Source organism: Electrona antarctica, assembly GCF_951216825.1.
Source record: "Electrona antarctica genome assembly, chromosome: 2".
Taxonomy (NCBI): domain Eukaryota; kingdom Metazoa; phylum Chordata; class Actinopteri; order Myctophiformes; family Myctophidae; genus Electrona; species Electrona antarctica.
The window spans coordinates 29,163,193-29,179,564 of NC_136807.1; the positions used below are offsets into that span (position 1 = coordinate 29,163,193).

The 16,372-nt window shown below is 41.9% G+C and overlaps 1 long non-coding RNA gene across 1 annotated transcript in view; it reads left to right on the top strand.

The window, feature by feature from the left end:
• Positions 1-8,021: 8,021 nt before the first annotated feature.
• The window catches only part of LOC306937221, a 61,343-nt gene continuing 52,992 nt past the window's right edge, over positions 8,022-16,372 (top strand). Inside the window, exons 1-2 of the long non-coding RNA XR_013791587.1 lie at positions 8,022-8,150; positions 15,591-15,744. This is a non-coding gene — a long non-coding RNA (uncharacterized lncRNA). The remainder of the gene's footprint in view (positions 8,151-15,590; positions 15,745-16,372) is intronic.

Below are 16,372 nucleotides of genomic sequence, written 5' to 3' on the forward strand. Positions count from 1 at the left end.
TCTTTTCACACTGTTTGCAGCGGTATGGTTTTTCTCCAGTATGAATACGCTGGTGTTTCTTTAGATTACCTAACTCTGTGAAACTATTCTCACACTGTTTGCAGCGGTATGGTTTTTCTCCAGTGTGGATACGCAGGTGAGACTTCAGATGACCTATCTGACGGAAACTCTTTTCACACTGTTTGCAGCGGTATGGTTTTTCTCCAGTATGAATACGCTGGTGTTTCTTTAGATCACCCAACTCTGTGAAACTATTCTCACACTGTTTGCAGCAGTATGGTTTTTCTCCAGTATGAATACGCTGGTGTTTCTTTAGAGCACCTAAATCGTTGAAACTCTTGTCACACTGTTTGCAGCTGTATGGTTTTTCTCCAGTATGAATACGCTGGTGTTTCTTTAGAGCACCTACATCGTTGAAACTCTTGTCACACTGTTTGCAGCTGTATGGTTTTTCTCCAGTATGAATACGCTGGTGTTTCTTTAGAGCACCTAAATCGTTGAAACTCTTGTCACACTGTTTGCAGCGGTATAGTTTTTCTCCAGTGTGGATATGCAGGTGAGACTGCAGATGACCTAACTGACTGAAACTCTTGTCACACTCTTTGCAGTGGTAAGGTTTTTCTCCAGTGTGGATATGCAGGTGAGACTGCAGATGACCTAACTGACTGAAACTCTTGTCACACTGTTTGCAGTGGTATGGTTTTTCTCCAGTGTGGATACGCAGATGAGACTGCAGATGACCTAACCGACTGAAACTCTTGTCACACTGTTTGCAGATGTGGATTTTCTTTCCTATGTAACTAATCCGACACGTCTTTACGTCTCCCGCCTGAGCTACATTCTTGGTAAACTGTTGACGACTGTCATGTTTCGGTCCATCCGTGTCTCCTTGTCTCTGGCTGGCTACGGGGCTGTTGATTGGCTGACAGGCTGCCGAGGGCATCTGTTCGTTGCTCAGCGATTGGCAGTAGAGGTCCTTGTGGCTCCTCTTCATGTGTTGACGGAGGAAGGTGGAGGCACGGGCATATGGACTGTCAGAACAGGAGACCTGAGTCTGGACATGTTGGGACTCGCTCCTCCGTTCCATCATCACATCTGATGCTATACAATAAATGGACTGTGATGGGAGGAGAGTTTCAGGTTCCTCTGTGGGGGTTGGGTAGATATGTCCTTTATTTGGGGGCGGGGCGGCAGTGGCTCAGGGGTAGAGGGACCGGATGGGAACCACAGAGTTCTCGGTTCGAACCCGCCCCAGGTTCCCCAAAGAGTTAGTGTCGAAGTGTCCTTGAGACTCAGAACCCCTAATTGCTGTCCTTCTCTCTCTCTATTTTGTCTATTAGGCAAATCCTTTAGTACAAAATCTACACACTGTAATGAGACGAAGTGAAATCTACACGCTGTAATGAGATGCCAAATACCAATTGTTACTGCCTTTGAACTCAGTGTGGTCCGTGTTTTAAGCTGAGCTCCATCGATGCTTGCCAATATAAAGTTCTGTGTCAGTATATTTCCAAATATGGAGTTCCAATGCAGTCTCACCCAAATATGGAGGTTTGTGACGTCAGACTGGCCTTCAAGTGCCAATCGGATCAGTAACACAAGGTAGCCATAGCAACGTGATATCTATCTATAAATTAACCAAGTCTCTGTCTGTGTGTAATCCACGTAACTCGAGTAAATTCGACTCACGCGTTCCACCCCACCACATGGTGTGCAGTGTCCGGTGTCGAGTCGGTCGGACCCACGGTTGTCCAGAACCGCCCCAAAAAGTCCTATGCCCGGGCTCTGGACAGGGCCCCTGCCCAGGGTCCATATACAGTATGGAGCTGGCCTGTTCTGACATCATTCTGACGTCTGCGTAGACTCCATATTTGGGCATGCCTGACAAAGAACTACATATATGGGCATAAAAGGGACACATACATAATATCTGGATGGGCCATGCGCCAGGCCGAGGGCAAATCTATCCTTATCTAGGCTGACGAGGAGCTGAGGTCTGACGTCACATACAAATCGGCAGTGCAAGCCTATAGCAGGGGGCGGACTTGTAAAGATTTGTTTTTTTGTGACTAGTTTTTTAATTTTGGCGTGGTGTTAGGTATGGGTATAAGGTTTTCAAAAAGCTGTGCAAACGTGTTGGGCCGCCCCCTAGTGTTCTGTTTGCACAGTATATCCTATTTTTAAAAACTATTTGTTAATTAATATAACAAATTAGGCCAATCTCTAAGTCGAATAATAATGATGATAATAATAATAATAATATCTCAAACTTATATAGCGCTTTTCTGAGTACCCAAAGACACTTTACATGTTGGGCAAGAGGAAGCAATAAAAATAACTTTATTAGGACAAAGGAGCTAATAAAAAAATAATATTGAAGAGGTGGATTTTGAGGGCGGTTTTGAAAGTTTGGAGGGTGGAGGCATCTCTGAGTGTGCCTATGTCAATATATATCTTTTATTTAAAAAAGAATCACACCCGTGTGAACTGAGTGGTGCAAGGTCTTATATAGCCTGATCAGCTGTGGTCTGACGTAATGTCAGTGACCATAGTAACCATGCTCGTTTTTTTGGTACGAACAAACACGGGTACACGGGTACACAGGTACACAGGTACAAAGCCAGTTGTTGGAGTGGTTTGCACCACTCAAAAAAATCACACCCGTGTTAAGTGAGGGGCGCTCTGATAATTATACATCATCATACATCATCTCATGAACAACTGAATTGATGTGATTGGTTAAATTTACGTCATATTTGGCGGACATTTGACCCAATTTCTCCTTTCATCGTCAATGGCAAATATTGAGATGTGTGGGGACTGTATATATGCCCCTCAAAAAACAGTGGCCAAAACTCAATCGAAAATTGGCGACTGAAAATTGTTGAAAGTGGCCGTTTCCAAGATGTTTTGTACATTTTCTCTGGAATGGAAGGTCCATAATGACACCTTTTTCGTGTTGTACGGGTTTTCGGGCCTAAAAGTATGGACATTTTTTCGGGCCGGGCCTCGGGCTGGTCCTGCAGGGCCCAGTTAGGGCCGGGCCTTAATGTTCAGGGCCGTTGACATCTCTTTGTCTGGATACACTGGTGTCTCTTCAGGCCAATGGACACACAGAAACTCTTCTCACACTGTTTGCAGTGCTATGGTTTTTCTCCAGTGTGAATACGCTGGTGGTTCTTTAGACTATCCAAAGTGGGGTGCCCAAAAGGTAGATCGTGATCTACCAGTAGATCACACAGGCTGTGCAGGTAGATCACATACATGGCCCTAAACCCATATAATTTAAAAAAATCACACCCATGTGAACTGAGTGGTGTAAGGTCTGTCTGACGTAATGAAATCATGTCTGACACACCCGGGTGTGATTTCATTACCTGGCTTTGTTTGTGCAGAAAAAATGAGCATGGTTGCTATGTTCACCCTGTTCACCCGGGTGTGATTTCATTACGTCATTACAACAGGGTGAACATAGCAACCATGCTCATTTTTTCTGCACAAAAAAGCCAGTTGTAGGAGTGGTTTACACCACTCAAAAATATATGAAAACACCCAATAATGTACCTTCGGACTATAACAAAGTCACATACATATGCATTGCATTTAAACTATTCTATTTTACTATCATCATCAATATCATTTTATTATCAATGGTCTTTTGTCAGCTGTGTGCTGTGAACAGAAACCCGCAGCAACCCAGCCTTTTCTCAGCCATATGTCACATTACCAAATGTAACCAGACGAGCAAGGAACAATGACAAATTATACTATGGGAAATGCCCAGGTTAAAAAACTTTAATGTAAAAATGTCCCATACTGTTGGATGGGCCGAAGCTGTGGGGTACCGGGTCATCTCGCCCCTTTTCCAACTCGCCCCCGCGAAAAGTGAAGACGGCTCGCCACATAATTTCGAAAAGTGAAGACGGCTCGCCACAGAATTTCGAATAGTCATAGCACTTTATAGTACACATGTATAATATATAATATAGTATAGTATGTATAGTATAGTATAGTAGTAGCCCAAACATTTAGACTCTCGTAGAGGTTTTTTTAGATTCTGACGAATCTCTCTACTAGAGTCTAAAAGACTAGTCCCTCAAAAAAAGTCTCGTGTTTACGTTTGTGCCTCAAAATCACTCTTACCTTGTACAAATGCAAAATCTAAAATCGAAATAGTTTTTCCCCACATGTCCGGCGGGTGTCCGGAAAACAATTACACCCGTAGGGACCGTAGTTTTCAATAAAAACAATATTTTAATCCACTCCGTCCATACTCCTCCATTGTAAATGCGCAACAGAACATTGGCCGCGCCCCTAGTGGCCAGGGTTCTGTTGCGCATTTACAATGGAGAGAAAACCAAGATGGCCGCCAGATTCCGAGACAGAGTATGGACGGAGTGGATTAAGATATTTTTTTTATTGAAAACTACGGTCCCTACGGGTGTAATTGTTTTCCGGACACCCGCCGGACATGTGGGGAAAAACTATTCCGATTTTAGATTTGTACAAGGTAAGAGTGATTTAGAGGCACAAACGTAAACACGAGACTTTTTTTGAGGGACTAGTCTTTTAGACTAGAGAGATTCGTCAGAATCGAAAAAAACCTCTACGAGAGTCTAAATGTTTGGGCTAGTATAGTAGTAGGCTATTATCTGTACATTATACTATAAGTCTAAAAGGGGGTAATAAGTCTAACTTCTAAGGTTTTAAATTCTCGGTCCGTTGGGGCGACCGCTCTTCCCGTTGGGGCGACCGATCTTCGCCGCTTTGGGCGAGTTGGAAAAGGGGCGAGCCGTCTCGTATTCAGCTGTGGGCCGTATGCATTTCGTCCCAGGGCCGCATTTGGCCCGTGGGCCGCACTTTGGACACCCCTGACTTAGACCCTCTATAGTCTATTAGTCAAACAGACCCGAGTTAAACTGTACTTGCGTACAGACGTGTTCTTTTTCAGCCTACAGTTCTCTAATTCTGCCCGAACCCGACCCGACATCTGCATAGACTGGGCATGCCTGACAAAGAACTCCATATATGGGAATAAAGAGCCTGGAGCCGAGTCTGGAACAAACTCCCACTCGACAGGCAGCCTCTAGACATTTTTAAAGCACAGCTCAAGACCTACTTCTTCACTCTTGCTTTTAGTTGAGCTTTTACAATCCTTGTTGTTATTCATGTCCTCACTGACACTATTGCCTTATTCACTGCTATTATTTTAATGTTGTTTTATGCCTTTTCTTTTATTTGTTTTGAATGGTGCAAACCACTCCAACAACTGGCTTTGTTAGTACCTGTGTGTGTGTGTTTGTGCCTGTACAGGTGAGCATGGTTGCTATGGTTAGTGTGTGACGTCACTGACATAGCTGATCAGACTATATAAGACCTTGATTTGCTCGATCCACTTTTTCAGACGTCAAAAAAGCGACTTCAAAGAATAGGCCTTGGTAACCACTCCCCTTGAAATTGCATTTCCATTCATGCGAGTGGAGTCTGGACTCTGGTTTGGGCTTGAGACTTTCTATAACAAACTATATGGGGTTACTTTAAACCTGTCCTTGGGTTCATGATTTGTCCCTGACATGGAATGATACCCCAACCAGCACGCCCATGTGGGTCCCATATGGCTTCGAGATTAACTATAATAGGTTAACTATAATAGACCCAGGTGGGCTAACGATATGGAACCTATATGATAATGTCAGCTGGCACCAGATGCTTCACACTTCGGTTACTCATGTGGGATTTAAATTGGTTCTTCCTGTGCATTAGGTGTGCCCCAACTATAGGTAATTTTATGCAACACCCAAGTGGACCCTAAAACTGCTAAAATGGCAGAATTTTCACGGAAACAAAGGGGGTCTACGTCCTTTGGGCCCCTAATAAAGTATTACATAAATGCACTCCAAGCAAACATTCCATTGCCATATTATGTTGATCTGCATGAATACAATTTGACAGATAAATAAAACGGATTGGTTACTACTAGAATCTGGAATGGTGATTGGTTATGAATAGGGGGAATACATGGGGACATTAATCACTTCCTCACATTCCCTCTCTCAAAAATGCTCTCACTTTGCTCCAAACTTCATTGGTGTGCAATCATTGACACTGAACAATGATGTGACTCTTTACTCATGGGAAATTGTATTCATACATGAATAGGAGAATGAAGGGTATGATTGATAGCTTTGACAAGGGGGCCCTCTGTAGGTGAACATATGTTTTATGGAATATTTATCACAATATTATGTGAACCATGGCCACTAGAGGACAGTGTTACAACCACAAGTGATTTACCAAAACGAAGCATTCACTATTACTAGAGCATACTTAACATAATTAGTAACAACCTTTGGGGAAATTAAAATAGCAATCAAGTGATCCATTCATACTGTAGGCATTCAGTCTATTTATTAATGTATTTATTATTATTATTATTATTATTATTACTACTACTTATTTAGAGGGTGGAAAGCTGTGTTAACCAAGTTTTTATAGGGGATCAAAAGCTGTGACTGTGGCTTCTGGCGCCTCCTATAGACTCTAGTTCAGGTAACTAAACATGGAAGTCCTGAGATGAGGATTAAAGAGCACATCAAGGTCTCATATGTCTCCGTGTCTTCCCTCAGGTTATAATCCAAAAATCCATAAAGATTAGATTGCAAACGATTGAGTAGGCAAGGCAAGCAATACTTTAAAAGCACTCTGTGTAAAAATGAACTTCCTCTCCTCTCAAATCTACATCCTTTTCACAAAGAGTGGTCAAGCAAATGTACCTGCACATGTTTTTTTTTCTTTATTTTTTTTCATTTAAAGAGAAAGTGAAAATCAAAATTATGACCTCAAGAGAATACAGTCAGTGATTTATAGTACTAGGATGAATATTTATTTCCCCCCCAAAAAGTGTATATGCCTACAGAAAGTGTTAAAATTATGTTTTTATGTGGCCACACCAACAGTTCATTAAGTATAGCCTACCTGGTTTTCACCATAGCATCAAACCCAACTGAATTTAAGCCGTGCCCACAGCTGTTGCTGTAATAAGGGGAGGGGCTGATTCTACTGTGTCACTAAAGCACTGTATTTCGATTGGGCCTTTTGACTCAAATGCATTCAGCTTTAAAGCAAAAATACACAGTGAAGATGAAACCACCGGTAATTCCAGTTTGAGATAATTTTTTTCATAAATCAATGCTATTGAACACCCTTTACATCTGTGTGTTGGTTAAAAAAAATTGAACCAATTAAAAGTATTAAAAAGCGCTTTGGGCAAAAGCAGACAGTAAACCTGGGGGCAAAAATAAATCCTGAAAAATGAACATTTTGGAGTTACGTGGTTTCTCTCCAACAGAGATATTATAACCACACCTGGTGATCTTTAGAGTATGTTAACTCCATAGAGACAAAACAGAAAAAGAACAAAACTAAAGTAAGGCACACCATCTTGAATTTTACATTTGACTAAATGTCGACCCTACTCCTTGGAGAATGTTTTTGCATATGTCCTTAAATGTTTCAATTAATTCAGTATAGGACCCCAATGGAAACATGGCCCCCAATGGGCCCAGCAAAATATCCCAAAAGGGGCATAAACATTTGTCATGCTTTCTTGGGTTTAAGTAGACCTCATGTATTGAACTGCAGGAAAGAAAGAAAGAAAGAAAGAAATGTATAGGCCTGCCCTATAGGCCTATGTATTTTTTAAATCCAATTTACCAGCTTTATAAAAGTTTATTTAAAAATAATGCCTATGGCATATGGATCGAGGCGGAAACTAAAACACTTGAGCCCATTTAACTTAATCCGTCCGAAATCAATTTGTTTAGCCTATTTTTTTAACCGGCTACAGCTGCTTGCTGCTAAATTATGCTGAAAAGATCTAATGAAACATCTCTCTCTGGTCCAAACTTCATTGGTGTGCAATCATTGACACTGAACCCACCCCCCCCCCCCCCCCCCCCTCTCTCTCTCTCTCTCTCTCTCTCTCCACAACGGTTAGAACGATTCCGAACATGCATTAAGTTTGGCGAACATGCGTTGCTCCTAATGACACGGCATCCTCAACAAGCTATAGTGAAGCTACCTTGTCTAAACATTCAAATACGTGTCCCTGAATCAATGGCGCAAAATGCATTGAATAAGCATTAATTAAGGTAAGCTAATTTATCTTGTTTAGTTTGACATCTGCTTTACACTACAGTGCTGTCTGCTGTGCTATAAACGAAATATGCTACTTATAGTTGTTTGGCACCAGAGCCTGCAGTAGCCTACTTACTTACTTATGGCTCTGTTTGGCATGCAGGGTTGGTTTGGTGCTTTCTGTGAATAATATTAGAACATTGTGACTTCAGACCAAACAAACTTGCTCAGACTAGTCAAAGACTACTTAAAGGACCACTTCACCACTCTTCAACCTATCTTCAATAATAATCATGATAAAATGGCACAATTCTTTTCTACTCAGTCTGTGTCTCAGACAGCCTGGGCAAAGAGATTCTATATAAAGAGGCAACACTCCCATTAAGTCCCATAGTAACAACCAGTGCCTCCGGCTCCGCCATATTGGTGTGATGACGCAACTTCCGGTTGCTCTAAAAAACAAAGTCATTTTCATTCTATTCTACTTCTAATATTATCCTTCTACAGGACTGGTCTGTGTTGAACAGCGAAATGGTATTATAAATATGCAGTGTATAGCTTACTTGAAACCTTTCTCCCCAGACAGTCAGAACATCAAGTCATCTTTATTCATGTGGCACATTTATAAACCCAAAGTGCTTTCCAATGGGTCATGACCAAAATTATACTGTATATATATTTTTTTGCAGTCTATGATAATATGTAACAGCAATGGTGATTTTCACTGTGTAGCATTATTTGGGTGATCAAGCCAGGCCAGCCTAAACAGCTATAAGTGATCATGTGCTCGAAGACTTTGCTCACTTTGCTCAATTATGTTTGATTAATTTAGAGCAGACAGCAGAGCATATAGTTATATGAGCAGAGCCATATATAACTATATGATCCAGTTATCACTGGATAAGTAGCGTTCTGACTAACAGTCTTTGGAATTACCACTAGGTGCCGCCATCTTGGTGTGATGACCAAAGCACTACCGCTGCGCCATCTAGTGGTGATTCCAAGTATTTGAGGAGTGTCGCCTCTTTATATAGAATCTCTTTGGCCTGGGCACATTTGAACTTCCATGCGGTTAAAAGGAAGCTGTCTTTTGCGTAATTTCCGGGTTTTTAGACAGCTGGTGGATGGAAATGAAGCTCCACCCTTGCGGCAGAATGCCGCTGGGGCAAGCTTTTCCAGGAATCTGGCCGACGCGGCAATCTGCCGCATGGGTGGAGCTTCATTTCCATCCACCAGCTGTCTAAAAACCCGGAAATAACGCAAAAGCTTCTTTTGTCCGCGCATGGAATCTTAGGTGTAGTTACAGGGATAGGAGGGCTGTGGGAAGTTCAGAAACCCGTCCACCACTGACATCATCAATGGGGAATCTATAGAAACTGCAGGCTTTCTGAAAAGATGCAATGTGAAAATGGAAGCCATCGTTCTCACGATAATAAAACATTCTTGTTGGTCACTGGTGGACGGGTTTCTGAACTGCCCACAGGCCATGAGACACAGACTGGGTAGAAAAAACATTGTGCCATATCATGATTATTAGTGAGGACCTATTATATGAAGATAGGTTGAAAACTGCCAGATTGCAACAGACTAGCATTTTTTATCAGCACAAAACCAGTCTGCAGACGAAACATTATTTTTCCCTATGCAAATTGCAGAAAGTAGCCTGCAGCGCTGGTTTGCAGTGATGCCAGTTCTGCTTATTATAAGCGACTTTGGGCTAGTTTTCCTGTAACATAGCTTAATATTCATAGTTGCCCGTTGCTTTAGTTTGGACTTATTTCTGAAGTCTAGTTGCTTATTTTGGCTTGCTTTCATGATTCTTTAAAAAAATTGCTGATGTAATAGGGCTCAAGTAGTGAAACTGGTTGGCTCTTTTGGATTTGTTTTCATAGACCTGGTCTATGAAAACCAAAGATAGCGTTCATTTCGCTAGCCTTGCTTTTGGAGTTGATCTGGAGTTGATTGATTGGTATTAATTGAGAGTTGATATTGAGAATATGGTATCTAGGGCACAACACTAAAAGATTGAATATACAAAGACATGGCAAGAACAATGAACCATAATGACAATAAGTGGCTTTTGAATTTTGATAGACTCCCATTCAGGAAATACATCCATCCACGTCAGAAATTATTTTGAACATAGCAACCATGCTCATTTTTTTCTGCACACAAAAGCCAGTTGTAGGAGTGGTTTACACCACTCAAAAAGGCAGACAATACAGTTATCATAGGCACCAAATCATTACAATAAGAGCAGACCCATGCATACTCCACTCAAAGGGATTCGCATGTTTTAATGACTGTTGGTAGGGCATTCCACATTTTGGTGGCATAGGAGCGAAATTAATTTAGTCCCTTGTTTGTGCTGAATCTGGGTTGCACATATGGTTTGTTGAACTCCCTCTGGTGTTGTGGGTGTGGACTTCGCTGACATTGAGGAAGTATTTAGACAGGTATATGGGTATCTTGGTGGTGTATCGAATCTTGTGGACCAGACCTATTGCAAGATGCTGTACTCTAGCCTGACCAGTTTGTTTTGGGAAGTCTGGAGCCTTGTTTTAAGGGCCTTTGAGGTGCTGTGGTACCAAGAGGTGCATGCATAGTCGAAGAAACCTTGTACGAGGGCTCCTGTTAGGGTCTTCAAGGTGTTTTTGTTGACCAGTGAGGAGATCCTGTATAGGAATCTTGTTCTTTGGTTGACTTTTTTTGATTACGTTGGTGGCCATTTTAATTTTCAACCTGCACTTTGTTCCTGTCCGAGACCAGCAGTGCGGAGTCATCTGCGAACAGGAACAAGTTGCAGTCACAAGCTGAAGTCATGTCGTTTACATATATTAGGAACAGTAAAACCCTAGTATGCTTCCTTGTGGAACGCCACAGCTCACTGGGAGCGGGGCAGTGTTCCGTTCACCTCCACCATCTGTTCTCTCCACTCCAGGTAGGATTGCATCCAGAGCTCACTGATGTGCTATCAAAACCACTTGCTTTTAGCTTGTTAACCAGTAAACCAAAACCCTTTTGGAGGTCCAGCATGACGATGCATCACAATGAGAGGTGTGTGAGACACGAGGACAGTGAGTGTCTCCAACCCTCTCAGACATGAAGACAATCAAGTGCTCCTCATCCCCAGTTCAGCTACAGAGCTGCGGGATCAATGTAACTCAGCTGGGAATGATATAAAGTGATGGAAGGCGTGGATTATCGTGTGATTTACAACGGAAACCAGCCAATCAGAATGAAGTATTGGGACTACCCGTTTTAGAATGCCATTTCTATCTCTGGGACCTAGCTCTGGCATTAAAGGAGCATTCAGTGATTTGGGTGATTTGGAAAAACACCCGGTCCGCCCGGTAACAAGATGTGCACATGCACTCGCTCTACAGTGGGGGGACACGCAACAGGCCAACAGCACATTGGCACTGACAGACAATGGCAGTGAGATGGCCATTGATAGGTGTTCGAACTTGTCTGGGAACCGTATGACCTCTTTGACCTGTTAACTCTGGCCTCGCACTATTGGCCACTCAAAGCTAAAGCCACGTCTTAAGACCATGGCCTTACTTTTAAACATGAAATATGTAAACCTACATCTAAACAACAATTACATTGCAATGTGAAATACATGACATAGCATAACATTGTGATGTGGATGTAAATACAAGTGTTTCTATATGTGTATTTATGACTTGTTGGAAACAGAAACATCTTAAGAAACATAGTACTAAATTCTGTTCTCCCTCTGAGGGGGGGAAGGGTGGCTTGGACGGTGGGTCTCTTGTGGGGCATCTGCATGTGTAGGTTGGGGCCAATATACTACACGCACACCAAGGCGCTGCTCGATTATGATTGGAGGAAGGCCCCTCTCCATCCTGATTGGATGAAGGATGGGCCCTCTAGCCAAAAACGAAACCTAAGCTTTTTGGGGGCAGGGAGGAACTCCTTATATGGTCAGCACACTCTAAGTAGGGAGGATTATCACAAATAAGAAAAAGAAAAGTGATATTTGAATTAAGTGAAATCACTGAAGATATACCTTTAAGGACATGAAGTCCTTATAAAACGGCTATGGAGTAGAGCTACTCTGGGACCCTAATTTATATTAGAAAATCAATGTTAATTTAACTACAAATGGAACCATAGACCTACATTTGTACACTCTCTGAGTTACATATATAAGGGTCCATTTGGTTCCTAACTATCTTTCATTTAATTGGGGACTCCCTGGAACTCCCTCAAGGACCCCTCTCCACTTTGAGAACCACTGCTGTAGCGGCTAATCAACGATACCACCGGCACAGACCATTTATCACAGAATGGTTGAATAAATAATTATAGGCTCAATGATGAATATTCACTTACCATTTCTTCAAAAATTCTTCTTGACCACTTGGTGGCAGTAATATACCGTATCATATGCAGCCTTTGTCCCCAATAGCACACTGAGACACATCAGCCCAGTCAGTTAGCCACAATTTGCAACACTAGATTTTTTTTAATGGGAAGAATCTAGAGTTGCAAACTTGCAATACCCTCCATTGACATCCCATTGATCCAAATTGCATTTCCGACCTGCTTGTATTAACCCATTCAGGCCTGACGTCGAAATTTAAAAAAAAAAAAAGTTTTCTAAATCATGACAATTTTCGGAAAGATTTGAGGCACATTTTAACGATTTTTCCAAAATAGCAGACCTACAAGTTCATAGCGCGCCACTCGGTGGCGCGCTATGAGCTTGTAGATCTGCTATTTTTCAATAGCTAAATTATAACAATGTTTAAAACACCAAAAGGGGTTCCCGCCCCAAAATGGGTTAATGGTTAATGTGGTTAAACGCTAACGTGACATGGATGCGTTCCAGGTCTCAATGGATTAAACGACGTTAAACTCACCAACCTTGCAGCTGTAGCTTGAAGTGTTGGAGTTTGGAAGCGCTCGTCAAAGTCACTGGACGGTCCTGCGTACCAACTGTTTCGAATTTGCACATAATGCAGGAGGCAGCAGCAGGACCCGTTAATAAAAACGAGTACTTCCAAACTCCAACACTTATCACGGCACAGAATGTCTTGACAGAAAGTAGCTCATAACCAACATGTCTACGGTGGATTTTGTGCTGTGACTGATCTATGATAATGATCTAATGTAATCCTGGGCGCTACACTTCCTCTGCCAACCTGGGGGGGGGGGGCTGACCTCATGCTTCCCTCTATGCATGAGGAGTCCAAGCTGCTTCTTTTCACCTGACAGGGGGGAATTTCCCTCGCCGGACGTAGCGTTATTCCGACCAGTTCTTTTCCCCTCCATCAGGCGCCCCGGCTGGCCAGGGGAAGGCAGTTTAGAGACCAGGATTACTGCATGGATTAGTGTCTTTTCAATATTATTTAACGTTTTCCCCCATTTTTTTAAGAAACAAAAGCATACTGTTCCAAATAATAAGTAACTACGACTGTTGCGTATACCAAGCAAGCTGTAGAACATTACAACCATAGAACACTTTAAGTCAATAAGAATATTATTATTATTACCCTATCTAGTGGCCAGGCATAAGGGCGTGTAAGTACTGTAACATTTTGTTTATACACACAATAGAATAGATCAAACACAATACAATACTCTGCTTGCTTGGGTACAAATACAAATGGTTACTGCATACAAATGTCTCTCAATTGCTTCCTTCGCAAAGCAGCAAATATTTTTTTAGTTGGCAAGCATAGCCTGCAAGGATGTTGGACCTCGGGCAGGGCTACTCTGTTAGACGCGCTCCCGCAACTTCTAACCATTGATTCCTTCTGCTACCCTCTTCTGTCCAACTCCTCGCTTTGGTCTCCAAGCAATTAGCCTGCTAGCGTTCCAGTGAGCGCACAGCAAGACACCACTAATCTCACTCCTTTTTCACTCCCTCCCTCTTAACTTCATTGATTGTTTTAGCTCTCTCTGGACAGTTCTTGTTCAGAGCTTTGAGCGTCTCATACACATAACTGGAGGTGTGACAGGTTTCAAAGCCCTTACACGAACACCCGTTATGTGCTTGTAAATGTCTCTTGTAGGGAAGTCGATAATGGATTTGTGTATCTGGGGGTGTCAAGTGTGTGTGTGTGTGTGTGTGTGTGCAGTACCTGGATGTGTGTGTGAGAGAGAAAGTATTTTCTTTACAGCATGGTCATAAAAACAGATATTAATCACCCAAGAGAGAGGAACCATCTCTGTTCTCATGGCAAAAGGGTTTCTGGACCCTTCTGGTGATATGACAGCAGTTGGTATAATCAGCCTCATGCCTATTGTCTGTAGTACTACACTGCTATACAGTGCACCAGAAATAGCAGACAATCTCTGTTCTCTGAGGCCTGAATTATCAGCCTCAGAGAACAGAGCTTGTTTGTGTGATTATGTCTCTGCGATGGAGAAACACAGAAGAAAGGTATAGAGGGATAATGTGTACAAGTTTTGGACATACAAGGTTTCTGCCCGACAGCGACATACATTATATTCCTGCCTTCCAGCCAAAAAGGCTTAATGACAGTTCATCAATCCAACAGTAGAGTTAACATGACTGAGGCTCCCTGCAGCCTGCAGCATGTGGTGACCTGGGAATGAAGGAGCACACTTCTGCTGACTCTGTGTCTCTGCACCACACAGAGAGAGACTGCCTCGTCACAGTGCCAGCCATTCGATTTGTTCAGACACAATATGGCCATCTTGGCTGTGTATTGGAAAATACACAGGGAGTCAAGAATGCTTGCCAGACAACTTTCTGTAGTCACTTATTTGCTTTTATTTTCCTCTCTTGAGTTCTGCAGGCCTGTGCTTAAGTGTTTAAGGGAGAAAGGGCTCTTTCATGGATCACACAAAGGAGCGATCAAACATGTAGTGTTCTCAGAAATACCATAATTCAACATTGAATGTATCATAATTTGTATTGGCTTGATTTGTGGCTTTCAAGCTATTATATTCATGTGCATTTCATTCAGTGCACTAAAACACTTTTCAAACGCTGCATGCCGCTTTTGAAATATGTCTTCTATGAAATATGAAAGCCATTATACATTTTAAATACGTTAATAGCGGGGATAACAGCTTTATCGTGAGCTTGATCCGTCACTCTTCTCTTCACTGCCACAATAGCCTCTAATGGCTTCAGAGGAATACAATGTCCTGGCAAATGCAGAATTCAGCTACTCTATTCAGAACCTTAGCTTTCCCTAACAAACCCTGATAATTAAATGTGACTTATCACATTATGACAACACTAGGGATAAAATGCACAACAGGAAAATGTAGTCGATTAGTTTGTTACACTAATTCAGGATTTAACACTTTTAGTTTTGTGTGGAGTGACACTTTATTGACATAATAAAATCAATTTGTTGCACTTCTATAATAACTGTCTGTACTTTATATAATGTCTTTGGACTACTACTGTCAAAAGAACGAGTATTATGCGGTATGTGTTTCAGCGATGCTGTCCCCCTTCGATTGGTTGGGACAGACTGGAGACATCTGATTCGCTCAGATGCCCTGGAGACGTTCGATTGGCTGGGACATACTGAAGACATCTTATTGGCTGGGACACACTGGAGACCCTCATCTCTCAGGCAGCAAGTGAATAAGGTAAGTACTGAAATAAAGGTTAAAAGAAATTTGTAAAATTATGTAAATTTGTCTTCAATCACATAAATTACTATGTAAATATATTGTATCATATTATTCTCTATATATATATATATATATATATATATATATATATATATATATATATATATATACTATAATATGACTGTTTGCATCTTTATCAAAATACATGCTGTGCCTCAATAGTAGCTGATTATTTAAAATGTTTGACTATTGAGCCATAGATAACTGTTTTCTTCTAGAGCTGCCAAGGATCCTGTAACAGTGTAGCTGTACAGGCCAGAGTGCATTTCTTGGCGTAGCTTTGGTCCGATAGAGCCAGCACCATTAATGTCAATAACTAGCTTGTTGGACTATAGATTTTAAATGCCATCCCGAAAGGATGTTTAGTGGCTGTATGACTGAGGCGCGGATACACTGTAGGTCAAGTAAGGCAATGGCCTGCTTCGGCTACGTTTGTGCCTATCAGTCGAGCGGCTTTGTGTGTATATTTGCTATGTATTTTACCCCCTATAGGCCTATTCAAGGCCGACAGACAGTGTATCAGACAGATAATACACATATATTCCCTCTGTGTACTGCGTGTCTGGAGGGTGTTGAGTCTTTT